The sequence below is a fragment of the Lissotriton helveticus genome, chromosome 3_1 (genome assembly GCF_964261635.1).
Source record: "Lissotriton helveticus chromosome 3_1, aLisHel1.1, whole genome shotgun sequence".
NCBI lineage: Eukaryota > Metazoa > Chordata > Amphibia > Caudata > Salamandridae > Lissotriton > Lissotriton helveticus.
The window spans coordinates 2,018,505,366-2,018,531,056 of record NC_136061.1 but is presented as its reverse complement, the minus strand read 5'-3'; the positions used below and the strand labels follow the sequence as shown (position 1 = coordinate 2,018,531,056).

Genomic DNA, 25,691 nt, shown 5'->3' with positions numbered 1-25,691 from the left:
TTAATCTCACAAACAACTCCCCCCCCGAAACTACGCCCCTGCTCGAAGAAGGTGGTTGGTCGCAATCTGTAAACTCATGGGCATGGCTCATTATTAGAAAGCCATAGACTATTCAGATGTGACATAAGGGAACATATTGTGTTCGCAGTCTCTAGGTATCTTTGCTGAGCGTGGAGAATCAGATCATACAAAATGGCTATTGAATTGTGAAGAACAATCAAAGCGGCTAAATTGTAGTTTAACATGGCGTGCTGTGGGTTACATGTGACAAGTATGTACTGCACCTCACTTGCTGCTAACTGATAATATGCACATATTAAGATGTCTTTGAATGAAATTTACTAGTAACTGTTTTTATAGAGTGACCCAGAATTTTAAAAAACTATCCTAGGGGTCTCATTGTTTCACAACTGACATACCTTAAGTGTTATATTATGATGTGCCATAATTACTTATAGCTGCTGTTTGATAATATGCACTTTGTTTGTATCATGGTAGGAATTGTATTAATATGAATTGTTTTTATCACTGTATTGCTTTTATAATTTTACAAACTGAAATATAGTTTTTAATCGATTTCTGCACACCTCATAATTTATATTCCTTCCACACTACATCAACATCTGTTCACGCACATTCACAATATGTCAGTTTCAAGTACCACACTCCACTCTATGCCACTCCACTCCACACACCACACTCCTTCACTCCAGTATACGCCACTCCACTCTACTGTATGGCATTCCATTCTACACCACTACACTGCACGCTATTACGCTCTACCCCACTTCATTGTATGACACTCCAGTCTATGCCCTTCCACTGTACGCCCCTTCACTCACACTACCCCACTCTACACTATTGCACGGCACACAACTCGTCTATGGCATTACACTCTACACTATTCCACTCTATGCCATTTCAGTGTACACCACTTCACTGTGCACCATTCCACAGCACGCCACTCCACTCCATTATTTGCCACTCCACTCTACGCTATTCCACTGTATGACACTCCACTCTACGCGACTCAACTCTATGGTTTTCCACTATATGGCAGACCGCTCTATGTCACTCCACTGTATGCCACTACAGTCAACGTTATTCCACTTAACACAACTACGCTGTACGCTACTCCACTGTATGCCACACCACTCTACAGCACTACACTCTGCTATTCCACTCTATGCCACTACAATCTATTCTACGCCACTCCACTGTATACTATTACACTATATGCTGCTACAGTCTCCACCACACAATCTACCCCGCTTACTTCTACAACACTCCACGGTTTTCCACTCTACATCTCACCAGTTTGTGCCACTCCATTCTACAACACTCCACTCTAACCCACTACAGTGTGCGTTATTCCACTCTTCACCACTCCACTGTACACCACTCCACTCTACGCCACTCCAGTCTACGCTAACCCACTGTATGCCACTACACTGTATATTATTCTACTATGTGCTACTCCACTCTTGGCCCCTCCACTCCACGCTATTCCACTCTAAGCCACTCTGCTCTATGCCACTCCACTCTATGCCACTCCATTTTACCCCACTTCAGTGTACGTTATTCCACTGGACAGCACTCCAAAGTATGCTGTTCCACTCGCCGCTTTTCGACTATACGGCATTGCAATGTAACTATCTCCACTCTATGCATCTCCACTCTACACCAGTCCACACCAAGCCACTCTACTATCCGATATTCCACTCTGTGCCACTGCCCTCTACACCACTTCACTCTACGCCACTACACTTCACTCTATACCAGTGTACTTCACTAATCTCTACCACACTCCACATTATGCCACTGTACTGTACACCACTCCACTGTATGCTGTTCCCCTGTATGCCACTCCACTGTATGCCACTCCAGTGTACGCCATTCCACGGTGTGCCACTACACTCTAAGCCATTCAACTCTACTCTGTACAAGTTTATGCCACTCTACTCTTTGACGCCGTACTCTGTGCCACTCTACTCTACCCCACTCCTCTCTGCGCCACTCCACTCTAATTTATTCCACTCTATGCCACTCCACTCTATGCCACTCCACTGTATACCACTCCACTGTATGCTATTTCACTCTTTTCCACTCTACTCTACACCCCTCCACTTTATGCCACTCAGCGGTACACAACTACTCTCCACACCATTCCAGTCTATGCCACTCCATTCTACAAACTACTGTGATCACTATTCCACTGTACCCCACTCCACTCTTTGTCACTCTACTCTATGCTATTCCACTACATGCCACTACATTGTGCTCCACTACATTCTAGGCGACCCCACTCTACACCACTCCACTCCACTCCACGCCACTCTACTGTATGCTAGTCTACCTCATGCCATTCCACTGTACGCTATCCCACTGTACACAACTCCACTCTACCACACTCCAAGCTACACCACTACACTGTACACTACTCATTTATACACCACTCCACTCTAGGCAACTCCAGCCTATGCTACTCCACTGTCTGCCACTACATTCTATGCCACTTCACTCTATGCTATTGTGCTGTATACCACTCCACTCTCTGCCACCCTACTCTACAACACTATACTACCCCACTCGACTACTCTACGCCACTCCACCCTATGCTATTCCAGTCTATAACACTTTACTCCACAACACTCTACACAACTCCCTCTATGCCGCTCCACCCTACTTTACTATATTCTACTCTATGAGACACTACTTCACTGTACTCCATTGTACTCTACTACTGCACTCTATGCTATTCAACTGTAAGCCACTCTATGCCACTCAACTCTATGAGAGTGAATGCCACTCTACTGTTATTATTATTATTATTATTATATGAAATTTGTAGCGCGCTCAGCTTACCCGGGGGCATCCTGGCGCGAGACAGAACCAAGGGGAGAGAATCAAGTCCAAACACTACTGTGGGAACAAATAGGTCTTTAGAAGTTTCCTAAACAGAAGTATCTTGGGCTCTGAGCGAATCTTAAGGGGCAAAGAGTTCCACAGAGTCGCCACTTGCACTGAGAAACGCCTGCCCCCAGAGCGGGCTCTCCTTACTCTCGCTGACTGCAGAAGATGTTTTTGGTCTGAGCGCAAAAGACGTGTGGGTTTGTAAGGACGGGCCATATTAAAAAGGATGGGGGGGCCCTTACCATACAGGATTTTATGGGCCGTACATAGCGCCTTGAACTTCACCCGCTCCTTCACGGGGAGCCAGTGAAGCGTCCTGAGGGCTGGGGCGGCAGACTGTCTTCTGGGAACATCCATTAAGACTCTCGCAACCGCATTTTGCACCTGTTGGAGGGTTTTAAAAGTCGCTTCGGGAGCACCAAGGAACAGCGCATTCCCGTAGTCAAGCCTTGATAGGATTAAACCACGCATCAGAAGCTTCCTTGCTGAATCAGGAAGCAGTGGTAACACCTTGCGGGCTGACCGCAGCAGACCAAAACAAACCCCCGCGGTCTTCCTGGCGTGGGTCCTAAAGGACAGGTCTTCCTCCAACCACACTCCCAGTGACTTGATCTCCTTCTTGGGAGATGGTGGGTCGCCCAGAGACCGGGGCCAACAGCTAGCAATAATGGAGGGACTGGCATTACCCAGGAGCATCAGCTCTGTTTTTCCTCCATTAAGCTTTAAGGCGGAGCGAGACATCCAGCTATAGACATTAGCAAGGCAGTCGTGTAAAACTTCCGGTTGTTCTGCCAACTGAGTAAGGCCCACCACCAGCTGAGTATCATCAGCATAGCTGATGATCCTCACCCCTGAAGGGGCAACCACTCTTTCAAGTGGAGTCATGTAAATATTAAATAAGGTAGGGCTCAACGATGAGCCCTGCGGGACTCCACATTGAAGAGGGAATGATGTCGACTGCTCCGCCCCTTCCCAGACTTGGTAGAAGCGGTTGGACAGAAAAGATTCCAACCATTTCAGGGCCATCCCCGAGACACCTACCCCTGACAGACGCTGGAGGAGCACCTGATGACTCACGGTGTCAAAGGCAGCACTCAAGTCCAGGAGGATCACTGCCACTGACCCTCCTGTATCAAGAGTGCTCCTTGCTTCCTCCACTACTGCCAGTAGGGCCGTGTCCGTTCCGTGGCCGGGGCGGAAACCAGTCTGGGAGTCTCCAAACAGGTGGTTGGACTCCAGATGATAAGATAGCTGGCGGTTGACCAACTTCTCTGCAACTTTAGAGAACCCAGGCAGCAATGAAATTGGCCTGAAGTTGGTCAAGTTGGAAGAGTCCAATCCAGGTTTTTTCAGCAAAGCTTTTACCACTGCCTTTTTCCATCTCTGGGGCACTATACCCTGAGAGAGCGAAAGATTAATAAGGTCAGTCAGTGGAGCAGACAGAGTGTTTGCCACAAGCTTAAGAAATTTCATGGGCACTGGGTCACTCGGAGAACCACTCTTCATCTCAGACAGTACTTTTAAAACCTCCTCTTCTGCGAAAGGGCCAAAGGAGGCAAGCTCGGCCGTACATCTTGCTGGACTGCCAGCCACCTCAGGACTTTGAGGGGTCGCGGGCAGAGAAGACAAAATCTTCTCTATTTTTGAATGTAAGAAGTAGGCTAGTTCTTCGCATTTTTCTTTAGGATTGTCATACACGACTGGCGGGACCGGGGCCTTCAAAAGTTCCTTAAAAATTTTAAAAGATTCTCCTGGAGAATTACTTGCCCTCTCGATCCTGTCACTAAAGAAATTCCTTTTCGCATCCTTCAGTGCACTTTTATACTTCCTCATCTCTGTTTTATAATTTGCCCGACTTTCTTCCGTCTGCTCTCTCCTCCAAGCACGTTCAAGCCTTTTACATAAGGTTCTGAGGCCCCTGAGTTCGGGGGTGTACCAGGGAGCAGAGCCAGTTCTCCTTTCCCTAACCAGCCTCCTTTTTTTAGGAATCAGAGAGTCCAGAGTATTAGTCAGCCATTTACCCATAAGTTGATCAGCGATGATAGGGTCAGCTACAGGGTAAGGGTAGGTTCTAGACAACTCTGCCGCCCAACTCTCCACCGGCAGCTTCGACCAGAGTCGTTCTACAGTGTATTGACTGGGTACAGGATCTCTTCGGTTCCCCAGCTGCCATCTAAACGGAATAAAGTAGTGATCCGTCCAGGGGAGAGCCAACATCTGTAGGGCTTGCAGGTTCGCAGAGTTGGTAAAGACCGCGTCAAGCTGATGGCCTCTGTTATGGGTGACTCCGATATTAGTCAGATGCAAGTCCAGTGCACCAAGTAGACTTTGTAAATCTCTTGCTACTGCGTCGTTGGGGTCATCAAAATGTAAGTTAAAGTCCCCAAGAATAACAAACTTGGAGGAAGCGGCGGCCAATGGAATCACCGCCTCAATAAGGGACCCTACAAAATTCCCCAGCGTAGCTGGGGGCCGGTACACAAGGAGGCCGGAGATGGAAACAGTGGAGGATATACAAAGGGAGAATTGGCAGCCTTCAGAGTTGTTAATGCCACAATCGGCCGCTTTGCATACAAATTTATCTCTATACACAATAGCCACTCCACCCCCTCTCCCGTCCGGCCTATCATGATGATATATAAGGTATCCCGGGGGGAGAGCTTTGACAATATCAGGACCGGAACACGTGGCCAACCACGTTTCCGTCAAGAACAAGGCATCCAGACTATAGTCTAAGAAGAGGGAATTAACCTCCATAGCGTGGCAGGGCAATGACCTGCAATTAAGCAGAGCCATAGTGAGAGAATTCTGGTTCATACGGCTATTAAAAGGGCGACACGTAGGACATTGTTTAAATGCCGTTCCCTCAGCCCAATAATACTGTACCATACTGTTCCACACTGTAATCCATGCCAATCCACTCCACTGTACAACACTGTAATCCACTCTGTGACACACCACTCTTCTCCACTCAATGCCACTTTCCAACACTGTACAACATGCCAGTCCACTCCACAGTACTAGGCACCACTGTACTCTACAGCACTTTACTCCACTGTATGCTACACCAGTCAACTCTACTCCACACCACTCTACAACATGCTACTCCACTCTACACTATGCCACTCCACTGGACTCCAGGACACTCTTCTCCACTGCACAATAATTTACCCCACTCTATGTTACTGTACAACACTCCACTCTACACCGATCCACTCTACCACACTCTACTGCACTCTATGCCCCTACACTACACTGTACAACATTCTCCTCCATTTTACTGCACTTTCCAACACTCTACGAAACACCACTGTACTGCGCAAGATGCCACACGAATTTATAATAGTTTACTCGACTCTACGCTACGCCTGTCCACTCTAATGCACTCCGTACCACTGTACCAGACAACACACCACTGAACTAGACAACATACCACTGAACTCCATAACACTGTCACAGTCCACTGTACGCTACATCACACCACACCACTCTGCTCCACTCCCCTCTACTCCACGCTACGACCCTACACTCTATAATACTACAGTATACACTATCCTTCACTCTACTGTACGACACTTCCCTTAAAGACACTCCACTCAACGACAATGTAGTCTACGATTTAAAACACATTTGTATTGAAAACAACATTAAAATTCACTGGAAAAAACTAAATGGGAAATCTTTGTTATAGTTAGGAAAACTTTATATATTCTTTCTATACAAATGAAACTTAAACTACACACATATTAGAAACACAAATGTTTTAATTACACTTTGAGTTTATAATCTACCTTCAACCTTTTCATTACTATAACTTTATTAATTCTTTCTATACAACCAAAACATAGCCTACACAAAACGTAGTAATTCTAAATTTATACATATACCTTTAATTTATAATTTACACAACACTTTAAAATTATCATAACTCCTGCACAATCCATACACAGTGTATTCAACTCAGCAGCTTCAATAAATTAATTTTACCTTGCCACTCTATCATGCATTTGTTCTGATGTGATTTGGAATGTCATAAGTGTTCTAAATGCTATAATTATAAATGGTATAAATTATATAATATATAAGGGTATAAAGCAGTGCATGGAGAAAGTGCAAGATATAGGTAACGTATTGTGGCTATATATATATATAGTAGGTAGTTCTAGTTAGGACCTAGCTACCATAGGAAATCCGCAACATTCTATTGGGAATAACTCTTGCGCCGGTTGAGGAATTTGCGTGTAATTTTCCTAAATTTTGGCTAGCTCCGCTCCGCTCCTTCCCTGACAGTTTCGGGGGGATTCGTGAAGTGGGGGCTGAGAAAAAAGGGGGGTTCCAAAACGTGTTTTCCCAATGTTAATTTCCATAGGACGTTCTGACAAGTCTACAGCCCAAACCGCTGGACGGAATTACGCGAAACTTTGCAAAATTGTAGGGACTGGTACGCAGAAGTGCCTTTGCTATATTTGGTGAAAATTGCTCCAGTGGTTTTTGAGAAAATTAACTTCAAAAACAGATATATATCTATAGGTGCGCTCCGAGCGCTCACCGGTACGCGTACCGGGGAGCACACCGGCGCTCTATGGGAGTGCGCGAGCGGAAGGCTGATTGGCTGTCGGATGTCTGTCAACATTCTAAACAGTCCGCCATCTTGTGTCTCGGTAGAATCGAGACACAAGAGGTGAAAAAAAGGGGAAATGATTAAAAGGGGGCAGGGAATAAACACTCCCTGACCCCCTAAGTTTTCTGAGGGGGGCCTAGCAGGACCCTGAAGGGCAAAAAAACTTTTTTTTTTTTTCAATTTTCGCGGGGTAAGCGCTGTGTGCGTTCCCATGTACGCTCACTGGTACGCGCACCCAGAGCGTACCACAGGGAAAAACATTGAAAGAAAATAGTGTAAAATAAGAATTTGGAGTGCTTAGAGGTAGGGTAGCTCTAAAAAGAGCTGTTGTGTTATGTGGGTGATTTAAGTACCTACAAGTAGGTACCGATGCAGAGTCTAAAATTCACTTCAATACAATCACTTCGCTACTACTTCATAAATTAGAAATAAAAATGAATAATATGTCAACTAATTTTGAATTTGTAAATATGAATTTATTGTTCAGAATTTTCATAATTTAATAGAACTTGTAGCATGTCCTTATCTGGAATTTCCTCTTCAATTATATGATCAGGAATGTCCTCATTATAAGTGTGCCATGATGATTCTATTGTATCCAAACATTCGATTAATTCTTCGTCAAGAGATTCATCCCAAAAATTACCATCTTGAATTTCAATAAATATCCGTGAAATTTCAAATGAAATTTCCTTGGTCTCCCCATTTTGATTCATTTTAATTTCAAATTTCTTGCTGTAAATTGCAGAAAAAAGTAATCACTTTCAATTATCGTTTTTAGTAATACATAATATAAATGTAGGTTAATCAAGTATTTAGTTCTTTAAAATTAATTGGGTAGTGTATAGTATCAGGCAGGAACTAGAAATATAAAGCACTGCATGTGATGAAGCTTATCTTAATCCATAATTATAACAGAAGGACTGTAAATAACTAACAGAAAACATTTTCAAAATTATCTTAAAGTGTACAACATAGTTCCCCATACAAATTAACAACTCACCTTTTTGAAAGTAGAAGAGTTAGTACTGTGTAATTTAAAGTCCAGCAATTGAGCACCCACAATTTCTCTCAAAAGTACCTCAGACAGGAGTATCACAAAATGGCCGTGTTTTCCTCTCATTTAAGATATATACATAACCAATCATACTTCATCACACACAAATTCAAAACGAAAGTAATATTTTGATTGGTTTTAAATTTCAATACTTTCAAATGTGTTTTCCTCATGCAATTTTCCATAGGACATTTAGACACGGCTACAGCCCGAACGGATGAATGGAATTACGCCAAAGTTGGCAAAATGATAGGTATTGGTATGTAGTAGGGCCTTTTCCATATTTGTTTAAAATTGCTCCAGTGGTTTTTATGAAAAGCAACTTTAAAAAAACATATATATCAATAGGCGCGCTCCGAGCGCTCACCGGTACGCGTACCGGGGAGCGCACCCGGCGCGCTACGGGAGTGCGCGAGCGGAAAGCTGATTGGCTGTCGGATGTCTGTCAACATTCTTAATAGTCCGGAGAGTCCGCCATCTTGTGTCTCGGTAAAATCGAGACAACTGAGGTGATAAAAAAAGGGGGAAATGAATAAAAGGGGGCAGGATAGACACCCCCTGACCCCTTAGGTTTTTTGAGGGAGGCTTAGAAGGACCCTGAAGGGCCCAAAAACTATTTTTTTTAAAATTTTCGCGGGGTAAGCGCTGGGTGCGCTTTCATGTGCGATCTCCGGTACGCGCACCCTGAGCGCACCACAGGGAAAAACAGTGTAAAAAATTAGAGTAAAAAAATAATTTAGAGTGCTTAGAGGTAGGGTAGCTCTGAAAAGAGCTGTTGTGTTATGTGAGTGTTTTTTGTACCTACAAGTAGGTACCATTGCAGAGTCTCAAATTCAAGAGGAAGACTCTATTCCCCTCATCTGTGAAACATACACCATCTCTCCTATAGATGCCTTGCATGTTGTAACGCAAGTTGTTGTGGTAAATGGAACCCATACCATAGTATCTGAGGAAAGCAGAAACAGATTTATTTACATGTTTCCTTGCTTTCTCAATCTGTGGACAAAATTGGTTGGACCAGTTCCATTTTTGCCTTTGGCATATATTAGAAAATACCAAGGCAGTATTTGGAAAAAGTGACATCAATTGCCCAAAGATGTCCTTTAAAAGCATTTCCAGACCTACCCCAGTCAAAGTGCCCAAGTCATTGCCACCACAGTGCACAATTATAAGGTCAGGGTGTGGAAGATGCATAAAAGATTTTATCAATGGTATCAATTGGTGACTTCTTAATCCTCTCTGTCCAATCCACACAATGTCCACATTTGATAAATCAAGGTTGTAAATCCCTCTGTTGCTTGCAAATTTTACACTCCAGAAGACATAGCTATGACCCACAAACCAGACTTTTGGCATCTTGAAGGTAGATGTGCTTCTATTCAGATGAGTTGTGGAAATGAAATGGCAGTTTGAAAGTAGGAATTATAAAAAAAAAGTGGTTAAGATTCAGTGCACTTGAAAACCCAGAAATGATTGGTGCTTTCTTAAAAATCTCCACTGAAAATTAGGTTGCATGCTTTTTTTTTAAAGAAGTCATTTCAATGGTTGAGAAAAAGTCATTTAAAGAAACATTGCACTTGATTAGCTAGTACATTGTTTGGTCAAACACCCTTGGTGGGTTCTTTTGCAACATAGTATGATGAACTTCTGAACTGTGTGCTGGGTAAGAAGGGAGTTACCATGGTAACAGGGTGAATGAGCACTGGGGGGATGGGTGAATGTTATTTGAGTTTCAAAGTCTTCAAATGTACAACCAATTAAAATGTGTAATTTGGTTTTGAATTTGTGTGGGAAGAATTTTCATTGGTTATGTACAAGAATATGGGTCTGAAATGAGTAAGAATCTGTGCTATTATTCTGAGGCTCCAGTGTAAGAAGCATTATTCAGAGATTCTGCTTAAGACAATCTGTTGAGTGTGACTGACACAGTTCTACATCTTTCAAAGCATTTTAAAGGTGAGTAATGATTCTTTTAATAAAGATAGAGTGCTGTATGCACTGTGGGGAAGATTAAGAAGCATATTGTGCTTCTTTATTCTTGCATTTTGTGTCATGTTTTTTGTAATGTTTAAAAATGAAATGGTGCATATTGGCAATGTATTTTGAAAATGAGTTAGGTTTCTGCTTTGTTTCTGTAGTGGTCATTTAAATGAGCTGTGCTTTGTGTCAAAAACGATTTAGTATGCAAAATATTTTCTGGTAAAAAGTCTGCTTTTTAAATTTTGGAGAAGCATTACACTGACTTTCTGTTTGAAATAAGAGAAAACATTTTCACATTTTTCCATAATGTCACCTGTGCCTTGTAACAGTTTGCCTCAATTAGCTTAAAGAGTATTCTTTGCTTGTGTCTCACTTTACTTTGTGCCTGTGTGTAATCTAATATATGATTTATTTAATGAAGATACACTGCTGTTAAAAATATAGTAGTATAGGTTTTTTGAAGACATGGTAGATTACATGTAACGTTCTGGTCATGTGCCTAAGATCACACTGATGGATGAATCAAGCTTCAGTCACAGAGTGATCTTAGGCACATAACCAGGATGTTATATGTAATGAGAAATTAATGTTATGTCTTGCTTATATATAGGTGGCCTGTTTTTGGTCTGTAGAGACAGTGAAATTATATAAGCAGAAACACACATACTGCTTGCAGAGACAGACATGGTAGATTATATGTAACATCTTGGTCAAGTGCCTAAGATCACACTGTGAGTCTAGCTTGATTTTAAATGGATGTGGGTGAATAATATGCTTACTTGATGTCTTTAAAAATATGGAAGTACATGTTTTTTAAAGACATGGTAGATTAATTTCTCATTACATGTAACATCCTGGTCACGTGCCTAAGACCCCACTGATGGGTGAATCAAGCTTCACTCACAGTGTGATCTTAGGCACATGACCAGGATGTTACATGTAATGAGAAATTAATGTTATGTCTTGCTTATATTTAGGTGGCCTGTTTTTGGTCTGTAGAGACAGTGAAATAATATGAGCAGAGCCACACATACTGCTTGCAGAAACAGACATGGTAGATTACATGTAACATCCTGGTCATGTGCCTAAGATCACACTGTGAGTCACGCTTGATTTTAAATGGATCTGGGTGAATAGTATGCTTAGTTGATGTCTTTAAAAATATGGAAGTACATGTTTTTTAGACACATGGTTGATTACATGTAACATCCAGATCATGTGCCTAAGATCACACAGTGACTGAAGCTTGATTTGTAATGGATGTGGGTGAATAATATGCTTAGTTGATGTCTTTAAAAATATGGAAGTACATGTTTTTTAAAGACATGGTAGATTACATGTAACATCCTGGTCGTTGTGCCTAAGATCACACTGATGGGTGAATCAAGCTTCACGCACAGTGTGATCTTAGGCACATGTCCAGGATGTTACATGTAATGAGAAATTAATGTTATGCTTTGCCTATATTTAGGTGGCCTGTTTTTGGTCTGTAGAGACAGTGAAATAATATGAGCAGAGACACACATACTGCTTGCAGAGACAGACATGGTAGATTACATGTTACAACCTGGTCATGTGCCTAAGATCACACTGTGAGTCAAGATTGATTTTAAATGGATCTGGGTGAATAATATGCTTAGTTGATGTCTTGAAAAATATGGAAGTACATGTATTTTAAAGTCATAGTAGATTACATGGTACATCCTGGTCATGTGCCTAGGATCACACTGATGGGTGAATTAAGCTTCACTCACAGTGTGATTTTAGGCACATGACCAGGATGTTACATGTAATGAGAAATTAATGTTATGTCTTGTTTATATATAGGTGGCCTGTTTTTGGCCTGTAGAGACAGTGAAATAATATGAGGAGAAACACACATACTGCTTGCAGAGACAGACATGGTAGATTATATGTAACATCTTGGTCATGTGCCTAAGATCACACTGTGAATCAAGCTTGATTTTAAATGGATCTGGGTGAATAATATGCTTAGTTGAAGCCTTTAAAAATATGGAAGAACATGTTTTTTAAAGTCATGGTAGATTACATGTTACATCCTGGTCATCTGCCTAAGATCACACTGATGGGTGAATCAAGCTTCACTTACAGTGTGATCTTAGGCAGAAGACCAGGATGTTACATGTAATGAGAAATTAATGTTATGTGTTGCTTATATATAGGTGGCCTGTTTTTGGCCTGTACAGACAGTGAAATAATATGAGCAGAAACTCACATACTGCTTGCAGAGACAGCCATGGTAGATTACATGTAATATCCTGGTCATGTGCCTAAGATCACACTGCGAGTCAAGCTTGATTTGTAATGGATGTGGGTGAATAATGTGATTAGTTGATGTCTTTAAAAATATGGAAGTACATGTTTTTTAAAGATATGGTAGATTACATGTAACATCCTGGTCATGTGCCTAAGATCACACTGATGGGTGAATCAAGCTTCACTCACAGTGTGATCTTAGGCACATGACAAGGATGTTACATGTAATGAGAAATTAATGTTATGTCTTGCTTATATATAGGTGGCCTGTTTTTGGCCTGTAAAGACAGTGAAATAATATGACCAGAAACACACATACTGCTTGCAGAGACAGAGATGGTAGATTACATGTAACATGCTGGTCATGTGCCTAAGATCACATTGTGAGTCAAGCTTGATTTTAAAAGGATCTGGGTGAATAATGTGATTAGTTGATGTCTTTAAAAACGATGGAAGTACATGTTTTTAAAGACATGGTAGATTACATGTAACATCGTGGACATGTGTCTAAGATCACACTGATGGTTGCATCAAGCTTCACTCACAGTGTGATCTTAGGCACATGACCAGGATGTTACATGTAATGAGAAATTAATGTTATGTCTTGCGTATATATAGGTGGCCTGTTTTTGGCCTGTAGAGACAGTGAAATAATATGAGCAGAAACACACATACTGCTTGCAGAGACAGATGTGGTAGATTACATGTAACATCCTGGTCATGTGCCTAAGATCACACTGTGAGTCAAGCTTGATTTTAAATGGATCTGGGTGAATTATATGCTTAGTTGATGTCTTTACAAATATGGAAGTACATGTTTTTTAAAGACATGGTATATTACATGTAACATCCTGGTCGTTGTGCCTAAGATCACACTGATGGGTGAATCAAGCTTCACTCACAGTATGATCTTAGGCACATGACCAGGATGTTACATGTAATGAGAAATTAATGTTATGTCTTGCTTATATATAGGTGGCCTGTTTTTGGCCTGTAGAGACAGTGAAATAATATGACCAGAAACACACATACTGCTTGCAGAGACAGACATGGTAGATTACATGTAACATCCTGGTCATGTGCCTAAGATCACACTGTGAATCAAGCTTGATTTTAAATGGATCTGGGTGAATAATATGCTTAGTTGAAGCCTTTAAAAATATGGAAGAACATGTTTTTTAAAGTCATGGTAGATTACATGTTACATCCTGGTCATCTGCCTAAGATCACACTGATGGGTGAATCAAGCTTCACTTACAGTGTGATGTTAGGCAGAAGACCAGGATGTTACATGTAATGAGAAATTAATGTTATGTGTTGCTTATATATAGGTGGCCTGTTTTTGGCCTGTAGAGACAGTGAAATAATATGAGCAGAAACTCACATACTGCTTGCAGAGACAGCCATGGTAGATTACATGTAATATCCTGGTCATGTGCCTAAGATCACACTGCGAGTCAAGCTTGATTTTTAATGGATCTGGGTGAATAATGTGATTAGTTGATGTCTTTAAAAATATGGAAGTACATGTTTTTTAAAGATATGGTAGATTACATGTAACATCCTGGTCATGTGCCTAAGATCACACTGATGGGTGAATCAGCTTCACTCACAGTGTGATCTTAGGCACATGACCAGGATGTTACATGTAATGAGAAATTAATGTTATGTCTTGCTTATATATAGGTGGCCTGTTTTTGGCCTGTAGAGACAGTGAAATAATATGACCAGAAACACACATACTGCTTGCAGAGACAGACATGGTAGATTACATGTAACATGCTGGTCATGTGCCTAAGATCACATTGTGAGTCAAGCTTGATTTTAAAAGGATCTGGGTGAATAATGTGATTAGTTGATGTCTTTAAAAATATGGAAGTACATGTTTTTAAAGACATGGTAGATTACATCTAACATCGTGGACATGTGTCTAAGATCACACTGATGGTTGCATCAAGCTTCACTCACAGTGTGATCTTAGGCACATGACCAGGATGTTACATGTAATGAGAAATTAATGTTATGTCTTGCGTATATATAGGTGGCCTGTTTTTGGCCTGTAGAGACAGTGAAATAATATGAGCAGAAACACACATACTGCTTGCAGAGACAGATGTGGTAGATTACATGTAACATCCTGGTCATGTGCCTAAGATCACACTGTGAGTCAAGCTTGATTTTAAATGGATCTGGGTGAATAACATGCTTAGTTAATGTCTTTAAAAATATGGAAGCACAAGTTTTTTAAAGACATGGTAGATTACATATAACATCCTGGTCATGTGCCTAAAATCACACTGATGGGTTAATCAGGCTTCACTCACAGTGTGATCTTAGGCACATGACCAGGATGTTACATGTAATGAGAAATTAATGTTATGTCTTGCTTATATATAAGTGGCCTGTTTTTGGCCTGTAGAGACAGTGAAATAATATGAGCAGAGACACACATACTGCTTGCAGAAACAGACATGGTAGATTACATGTTACATCCTGGTCATGTGCCTAAGATCACACTGTGAGTCAAGCTTGATTTTAAATGGATCTGGGTGAATAATATGCTTAGTTGATGTCTTTACAAATATGGAAGTACATGTTTTTTAAAGACATGGTATATTACATGTAACATCCTGGTCGTTGTGCCTAAGATCACACTGATGGGTGAATCAAGCTTCACTCACAGTGTGATCTTAGGCACATGACCAGGATGTTACATGTAATGAGAAATTAATTTTATGTCTTGCTTATATAAAGGTGGCCTGTTTTTGGCCTGTAGAGACAGTGAAATAATATGATCAGAAACACACATACTGCTTGCAGAGACAGACATGGTAGATTACATGTAACATGCTGGTCATGTGCCTAAGATCACATTGTGAGTCAAGCTTGATTTTAAAAGGATCTGGGTGAATAATGTGATTAGTTGATGTCTTTAAAAATATGGAAGTACATGTTTTTAAAGACATGATAGATTACATGTAACATCGTGGACATATGTCTAAGATCACACTGATGGTTGCATCAAGCTTCACTCACAGTGTGAACTTAGGCACATGACCAGGATGTTACATGTAATGAGAAATTAATGTTATGTCTTGCGTATATATAGGTGGCCTGTTTTTGGCCTGTAGAGACAGTGAAATAATATGAGCAGAAACACACATACTGCTTGCAGAGACAGATGTGGTAGATTACATGTAACATCCTGGTCATGTGCCTAAGATCACACTGTGAGTCAAGCTTGATCTTAAATGGATCTGGGTGAATTATATGCTTAGTTGATGTCTTCACAAATATGGAAGTACATGTTTTTTAAAGACATGGTATATTACATGTAACATCCTGGTCGTTGTGCCTAAGATCACACTGATGGGTGAAACAAGCTTCACTCACAGTGTGATCTTAGGTACATGACCAGGATGCTACATGTAATGAGAAATTAATGTTATGTCTTGCTTATATTTAGGTGGCCTGTTTTTGGCCTGTAGAGACAGTGAAATAATATGAGCAGAGACACACATACTGCTTGCAGAAACAGACATGGTAGATTACATGTTACATCCTGGTCATGTGCCTAAGATCACACTGTGAGTCAAGCTTGATTTTAAATGGATCTGGGTGAATAATATGCTTAGTTGATGTCTTTAAAAATATGGAAGTACATGTTTTTTAAAGACATGGTAGATTACATGTAACATCCTGGTGATGTTACATGTAATGAGAAATTAATGTTATGTCTTGCTTATATTTAGGTGGCCTGTTTTTGGCCTGTAGAGACAGTGAAATAATATGAGCAGATACACACATACCGCTTGCAGAAACAGACATGGTAGATTACATGTTACATCCTGTTCATGTGCCTAAGATCACACTGTGAGTCAAGCTTGATTTTAAATAGTTGATGTCTTTAAAAATATGGAAGTACATGTTTTTTAAAGACATGGTAGATTACATGTAACATCCTGGTCATGTGCCTAAGATCACACTGATGGGTAAATCAAGCTTCAGTCACAATGTGATCTTAGCCACATGACCAGGATGTTACATGTAATCTACCATGTCTGTTTCTGCAAGCAGTATGTGTGTCTCTGCTCATATTATTTCACTGTCTCTACAGGCCAAAAATAGGCCACCTATATATAAGCAAGACATAACATTAATTTCTCATTACATGTAACATCCTGGTCATGTGCCTAAGATCACACTGTGAGTGAAGCCTGATTAACCCATCAGTGTGATTTTAGGCACATGACCAGGATGTTATATGTAATCTACCATGTCTTTAAAAAACTTGTGCTTCCATATTTTTAAAGACATTAACTAAGCATGTTATTCACCCAGATCCATTTAAAATCAAGCTTGACTCACAGTGTGATCTTAGGCACATGACCAGGATGTTACATATAATCTCCCATGTCTGTCTCTACAAACAGTATGTGTGTCTCTGCTCATAATATTTCACTGTCTCTACAGGCAGAAAACAGGCCACCTATATATAAGCAAGACATAACATTAATTGCTCATTGCATGTAACATCCTGCTCATGTGCCTAAGATCACACTGTGAGTGAAGCTTGATTCACCCATCAGTGTCATCTTAGGCACAACGACCAGGATGTTACATGTAATATACCTTGTCTTTTAAAAACATTTACTTCCATATTTGTAAAGACATCAACTAAGAATATAATTTACCCAGATCCATTTAAAATCAAGCTTGACTCACAGTGTGATCTTAGGCACATGACCAGGATGTTACATGTAATCTTCCACATCTGTCTCTGCAAGCAGTATGTGTGTTTCTGCTCATAATATTTCACTGTATCTACAGGCCAAAAACAGGCACCTATATATAAGCAAGACATAACATTAATTTCTCATTACATGTAACATCCTGGTCATGTGCCTAAGATCACACTGTGAGTGATGCTTGATGCACCCATCAGTGTGATCTTAGACACATGTCCACGATGTTACATGTAATCTACCATGTCTTTAAAAACATGTACTTCCATATTTTTGAAGACATCAACTAATCACATTATTCACCCAGATCCTTTTAAAATCAAGATTGACTCACAGTGTGATCTTAGGCACATGACCAGCATGTTACATGTAATCTACCATGTCTGTCCCTGCAAGCAGTATGTGTGTTTCTGGTCATATTATTTCACTGTCTCTACAGGCCAAAAACAGGCCACCTATATATAAGCAAGACATAACATTAATTTCTCATGACATGTAACATCCTGGTCATGTGCCTAAGATCACACTGTGAGTGAAGCTTGATGCACCCATCAGTGTGATCTTAGACACATGTCCACGATGTTACATGTAATCTACCATGTCTTCAAAAACATGTACTTCCATATTGTTTTTTTTTTAAACATTTTATTTTTGTTGTTGCTATCACATGTTATACATTTGACATCAATCAGTCTGTAGAGCCGCGTCAACATTCAGCTGTCTACGATTAACAGAGCAACTTTTTATTTTTTCCCCCCCCAACATAAAACTTGCTACTTCACGGGTTGCATTGATTGAGCTCGCAGTGTAGGCTATTGCATCATTGGTATGTATACATTCGTTCATCAGCCCTAAAGCCAGTCTCTAATAATACCATTCACTCTTCTAGGCCTGTCCCCCAGTTCCCGGGGTCATTCTGTGTCTCGGGGCCCTCCTCCTCCCCCTTCAGTGCACCAGATCCTCCTCGTCCCCTGAGCTATCCCCCTCCTCCTCTTCAGGCAAAGGTTCACAGATGTCCCCCCTGTATGTGTTCCATTGTATCCAAGTTCTGTTCCATTTACGTGGATTATGTCTCTGCTGGTATACTGCCCTCTCTGTCACCATGAGCATGTCCATATTTCTGCACCACTGCGCTAGTGTCGGTGCCTCTGGTGCTCCCCAATTTTTCGCGATATCTCGCTTCGCCATCATTACGCCAATGACCACCCACCCCTTTGCATTCATTGTTAAATCTGTTGGGCCCCATACATTCAGGAGACAAATTCTGGGGTCAGGCGTGAACGGGTTCTGGAGGGCTTGACCGATCGTGCGTGTGACACGCCTCCAGTACTCCTGTATGATAGGGCAGGTCCATATAGTGTGGAACAGTGTACCCTCCTCCCCACATTCCCTCAGGCAATACGGGTGTTCTGCTCTGTGTATTTTGTATAGTGTAGTGCGTGTGTAGTAGACCCTATGCAGTACTTTGAGTTGGACCAGCCTGAATCGGGTGGAGATGCCCGCCTCTCTGGGCGACGCCAGGGCTGCGTTCCATTCTGCCTCATTCAGGTCTCCTACCTCATCCACCCAGTAGCCCTTCAGCCTTTCAAGGGGATCCGGTAAGTTGTTCATCAGTTTGCGGTAAGTGAGGGAGGTTGCACTCGATTCCATGTAGTCCGTAAGTAATCGGTCCTCTAACGGGGCCGATTCCGGAAGCGTCACCCCTGGCTCTAATACCGACAAGAGCGCGTGTCTAATCTGTATGTACCTATATGTTTCGGTCACTTCTAGGTTATATTGCTCCCTCAGGGTTGCAAAGGAGAGCACTCCATCCCTTGTCCATAGGTCGCCCACCGTAGAGATCCCAATGGTATCCCATTGGTCAAACCCTTTTGAGCTGCGCAGGCTGCCGAGGGCTTTGGCGTCCCACAGTGGCGTAAGGTTAGTGATCACTCCCTCCCACGCCAACCGTCTTTGCGCCTTGTGCCAGATGGCTACTGTGTGTTTGGTAGGTCCCACTAACTTTCTCACTAGTCCTTTGTCGTAGAGTGGTGCCAGAAGGGTGGACGTGCCCAGCTGGTGCCTATCCGCCTCATATGCCGGATCGTCATGTGCCGCGTGGACCCATTGGTTGATCACCTTGAGGTGAGCGGCCCAGTAGTACAATTCGAGGTTAGGGAGGGCTATTCCCCCACTGTACCAGTCTCTGGTTAATTTCAATTGCGCCACCCTCGCCGGTTTGTCACCCCACAGAAGGCTGGATAATTGCGCCGCCACTTGGCGGAAGAGCGATGCGGGGACCATCGCCGGCGTGTTTTCCAGGATATAAAGGAAGCGTGGCAGCGCCATCATCTTGAAGAGCGCTGCTCTACCTAATAGTGTTAAGGGGAGATTTTTCCAGTGACGCACATCCGCTTTTAGCCTGTCCAGCTGGGGCTTGAGATTCAGGTCAACAAAGGTTGAGTGGTCCTTCGTGATCCATATCCCTAGGTATTTAAAGGATAGGCGTTCTACGAGCAATTGACAATCTTCAGGCAACGCTGGCAGGTCGCCCTGCACCATGAAGATTATGGACTTGGACCAGTTAAGTTTATACCCTGAGGCCGTACCGTGGGTTTCGCACAGTGCCAGTAGGACCGGTATGCCGTTCGTGAGGTCCATGAGGTAGACGAGCATGTCGTCGGCGTATAGTGAGACTCTATCTTCCCAACCGCCTCCCCAATTTATGCCTTTCAGCAGGTGGGTGGTTCTAATAACTGTGGCCAGGGGCTCTAGTACGAGGGCGAACAGTAGTGGCGAGAGTGGGCACCCCTGTCTCGTGCCCCGCGCCAGCGAAAACTCCCGAGATACGTGTCCATTTGCGGTTACCCTCGCCACGGGCTCGGTATACAGTAGTCTTACCCACGATATGAACACCGGGCCAATACCCATGTGTTCCAGGACCGCAAAGAGATAGCGCCACTCCACCATGTCAAACGCCATTTTGGCATCTAGTGACAGTACCGCCGCTGGGTCCTCTAACCGCGGTGCTCTGGCCAGCACCCCATGCAGCCGTCTCAGGTTCAGCGCCGTACTCCGGTGCGGCATGAAGCCCGACTGGTCCGGGTGTATCAAATGCGTCAGGTGAGGCAGGAGCCTTGTGGCCAATAGTTTCGCCAGGATTTTATTCTCAGCGTTAAGGAGGGAGATCGGGCGATACGATCCGCAGTCCTCAGGGGGCTTGCCGGGCTTGGGTATCGCGACTATCGTGGCCGTGCGTTGGTCAGGGGGCAGTCGTCCCTTTTCCCGACACTCCTGGAACATATCAAGCAGTGGTATGGATAACGTTTCGGACATACTTTTGTACCATTCTATCGGCACACCATTGGGGCCTAGTGCTTTCCCCGGGTGCAGTGCTGTTATGGCTATCTGTATTTCCTCCGCTGTCAGGTCGGATTCAAGCTCGTCTCGTTGGTCGGGGGTGAGAGTGCGGATCGGTACTCCTATAAGCGAGCTCTCCGCCATCTCCCGCGTGACCTCATACTCAGGGGTGTACACGTATTGGAAGTGGTCTGCCAGGAGTTCCACTATTGTTGCCGGGCTAGAATGCAACTCCCCATTAGGGTCTTTCAGCTGGAGTATGGCCCTCTGACCTCCCCGCGCTTTCTCCAACCATGCCAGGAGCTTCCCTGCTTTGTCGCCCATGTCGTACACCCTACTCATAGTTGCTGACATATGTTCCCTTACTCTGTGACGCATAAAGTCGGTATGGCGCTGCTGGGCCAATCGGAGCGCGTGTTGTGTGTCCCCAGTTGGGTTCCCTTCGTGGTCCCGTGTTGCCTTGTCAAGTTGTCCCTCCAGACCTAAAAGTTCCTGACGCCGTGTGCGCTTGTACTGCGCTATCACCGAGATCGCCTGCCCGCGGAATACCGTCTTATAGGCCTCCCAGAGGACCGTAGGCGATTCCACTGAACCTACATTTTCGTCGAGATATGATCGTGTACTTCTCTTCAAGGCCTTGGCGATGCCAGGCTCTCCGAGGTACCCCGGGTAGATAGGGAAGACGCGCCTACGGGTTCTTTCCGGACTGGAGAGAGTCATTGTTAGCGGGGAGTGATCAGAGACCCCTCGCGGTCTAATCTGAGAGTCAGTGAATGTGAGGGGACTCCCTTCCAGTGTCATTAGATAATCAATCCGCGACAGGCTGTCGTGAACTGCCGAGTAATATGTGTATTGCCGGTCTACTGGGTGGAGTCGCCTCCATATGTCCACTAAGCCCTGTGCCTCCATGAAGTCCTGCAATTTGGAGTGTGCCTGTGTTTGTGTACGCGTTGGGTGTCTATCTAGGGAGTCTTGCGCCACTGCATTAAAATCCCCGCCCAGCACAAGGGCCCCCTCTGGAAGGTCTAGTAGGAATCTACCTAGTTCCGTGAATGCTATAGTGTGTAGTGCCGGCGGGATGTATACTGATACTACGTTAAGTGGTTTTCCCTCCCATTGTCCATGTACCGCTGCGAATCGGCCCTGTGTGTCCATTGCAACTGATTGGAGTATAAACCTGGACGAGCGGTGAATCAATATCCCGGTGCCTCGGGACCCCTTCGTGAACTCTGAGTGGGCCACCATGCTATAGCCCTTCCTGTCCAGGGCCCTCGTGGCCGTGCCTGTGAGGTGTGTTTCTTGCAGTAGGACCAGGTCGGGATTTAGTCTTTTTATACTTTGCAGAACCAGCCCTCGCTTAATCTTGTCGCCCAGACCTCTCACGTTCCAGGACATGAGGCTCAACAGCGATTCCCGCCCTACATCAGTGCCCTCCCCCATCGTGTTCGTGTATGCGGACTGAGAAATCATGCGCAAGGAGGACCAGGAGGTCCGTGTAGTGACTCTGCGTGCAGCATCCTGACCTTAGCATTCTGTGCCCATGCGCCCCTTCGTAGCAATTTTGACCCCGTATAGAAATTAAGAACCATAACCCCATCCTACCCCCAACTCCCCCCCTCCCTGCCCCCCTGCTCAACGGACTTACAACTGCCCGCCCCCCCAACTCAGCAGAGTGCTTGAACCCAACCCATAACATAGTACTTGCTCGCTGGGGTGAGGGAATCTCCGAGGTCGGCGGCCCCCTCCTTGGCCGCGGAGGCCCTCAGCCCAGTGTCCAGGGCGGCATTCTCAGGCCGCGGCAATTTCAGTGCAAATGTACAGTATTCGGGGATCACTGTTCTTCGTCATCGCCCTCCTCCTGAGTTTCTTGCAGTGGCGAAAGTGGCTCCGCCTCGGCACCATTTGATTGCAGGCCTTGCTGTGATCCACCATTACGGTTTTTGGTTTGTCTGTTGGAGCGACGGGGAAGGCCTGCCGTCCGCCAACCCTCCAGCCAATCCTGTGCCACCTCCGGGGTGTCAAAAAACCAAGTCTTATTGTCGGCTACTACCCGAAGTTTTGCTGGGAAGAGCATTGAATAAGGGATCTCTCTGGCTCTTAGTTCTTTTTTGACCTCGAAAAAAGTTCTCCTCCTCCTCGCGACCTCCGCCGTGTAGTCTGGAAAAAATGCTAGCGTGGCGTTTTGAATTTTAATGGGGGGTGAGGTTCTTGCCGCCTGTAATATGGCATCTCGGTCTCTAAAATTAAAGAGTCGTGCTATAATCGGCCTGGGGTTAGCACCCGTTTGTCGGCGCCCTCCAGGGACTCTGTGTGCCCTCTCCACTGTGAAAAAATTTGAGAGTCCCTTAGGTTGTAGGTGCTGTTTGATTAAGTTCTCCACATATAGGTCCATTGACCTCGTGTCTTCCGATTCTGGCACACCAATTATACGGATGTTGTTCCGTCTCGAGCGTCCTTCCTGGTCATCAAGCTTGTCTCTCAGCTCCCTATTCTCTTTCGAAAGACGATCCATATTAGTCTGTAGCTCCGACACATCTTCCACCAAGGCTTTTGTCACGATTTCCATCGTGTTCACTTTCTCCGTCATTTTGTGGAAGTCTGCCCGAATCAGCGTGATTTCGGCCGAGATTGACCCCACTGTGGCCTGCACCTGTGTGAGGGCCCGCATGACATCGTCCAGGGTAGCCTTCTTGCTCCCCGTCGCCTCCACTGTCTTGCCCACCTGTGTCCTGGCATCTGGCGGGGGTGTGGCGGGCTTCTCGTATGCGAAGCGGTCAAGGCGGGACTGCGTTGTGTTGTTCTTCAGCCCCTTACCAGCCATTTTGTTCGTGGAGCCGTGCCTCTTACTCTCCACCGGGGCAGCCCCTCGTCACACCAGTTTCCCGGACTCACACAGCTCGCAGTCCACTCTCAGTCGTGACCCTCAGGGCCCCGGTATGGCACCCCCGGCTCGCCTCCGGTCTTGTTACGTGGCGGCGTGGGGCCCCTCTGTTCAGCTATATGCGAGGCCTCTGGACCGCACTCTGCCCAATCTCGTGGTATCGACGGGTCGCGGGCCGCGGAGATGCCCCTTCAATAGCTGCTGCGCCGAGAGCGGTCTTGTTAATCCACAGTCTTTTTCCCCTGCCGCTGTTGCAGTGTTTACCCCTCTCCCAGTCTCCTCGGCCCCTGCCCGGGGGCAGTATTCCACTTATTGTCTCAAAAGGGCCCCTGTGCCCGCTTGCGATTGTATTGCGCTCCTACACAGGGGGGGGGGGTCTGTGAGCCGTGCAGCGCTGCACCAGGCGGTGCTCCGCTGTGCAACGACGGTATCTACGTGTCCTCAGCGCTGCCTGCGCCAGTTCTGTGTGTAGGCCTTTGTCTTTGCCCCCTATCGCATCTGCCGGGGAGAGGGCGTCACGCTTAGGTGTATAATGGCCCCCGTGTCCTCTCGTGCGTGCAGTACGCCGGAGCCGTGGATCGCTGCTTCGGGTGTCTTGTTGTCGCGTAGCGACGGTACCTGCTTTCCCTCGGCGATGTCAGCACCAGATCTGTTGTGCATGGGGACCCGGCCGGATCCCCAAGATGGCGGGCACCGTTTCAGGTTCTTCTCCTCCGCACGTCCGTGCCTGATTCCTCCGGTCGCCTGATCCGCCTTCCGCCACTCAGCGCGGGGGCCCCCGGGGTCCCGCTCGGGGCTTTGGATGCCTGGACAGTTCTGCAGGATGTCGGGGCTTCTTCCTCTCCGTAGGTGTCGCGGGCGGGCGCTTCCGGCGGCCCTCCGCCCAGATCGGCTCACTTCCTGCCGGCTCTTCGTCCAGGCCAGTGTCCGGCTCGGGATCCCCTCCGGGGCCTGCTCGGGGTCAGTGATATCTCGGCTCCCCGTTCACGGATTTTCTTTCCGCTTGGCCGTACCTCTGCCGCCCGGTCCTGGGCGTCAGTACCTTCCCGCTTGGGACATAATTGTCTCGGATAGCTAGTCGGATTTCGTTGGAGGCCGCTTCAGCCGCGGAGCTTTCCCTCTAGGCAGCCACCATCATCGGCTGCTGGCCACGCCCCCACTTCCATATTTTTAAAGACATCAACTAATCACATTATTCACCCAGATCCTTTTAAAATCAAGATTGACTCACAGTGTGATCTTGGGCACATGACCAGCATGTTACATGTAATCTACCATGTCTGTCTCTGCAAGCAGTATGTGTGTTTCTGGTCATATTATTTCACTGTCTCTACAGGCCAAAAACAGGCCACCTATATATAAGCAAGACATAACATTAATTTCTCATTACATGTAACATCCTGGTCATGTGTCTAAGATCACACTGTGAGTGAAGCTTGATTCAGCCATCAGTGTGATCTTAGGCACATTACCAGCATGTTACATGTAACCTACCATGTTCTTAAAAAACATGTACTTCCATATTTTTAGAGATATCAACTAAGCATATTATTCACCCAGATCCATTTAAAATCAAGCTTGACTCACAGTGGGATCTTAGGCACATGACCAGGATGTAACATATAATCTACCATGGCTGTCTCTGCATGCAATATGTGTGTATCTGCTCATACTATTTCACTGTCTCTACAGGCCAAAAACAGGCCACCTATATATAAGCAATACATAATATTAATTAGTAAATCGTTTTTGACACAAAGCAAAGCACATGTAATGTAAATCGGCCTTTTGTTGTATACTAGTGTTTATATCGTTTACTTATTGTAATTGCTATGTAATATGTTTGTAGTGGTCTATAATATATTATTTTTTCTTTAC

At 44.6% G+C, this 25,691-nt stretch overlaps 1 long non-coding RNA gene across 7 annotated transcripts in view; it reads left to right on the top strand.

The window, feature by feature from the left end:
- The window catches only part of LOC144824073 (uncharacterized), a 347,831-nt gene that overhangs the window by 26,156 nt on the left and 295,984 nt on the right, over window positions 1–25,691 (top strand). The gene's annotated exons all lie outside the window — the stretch shown is intronic.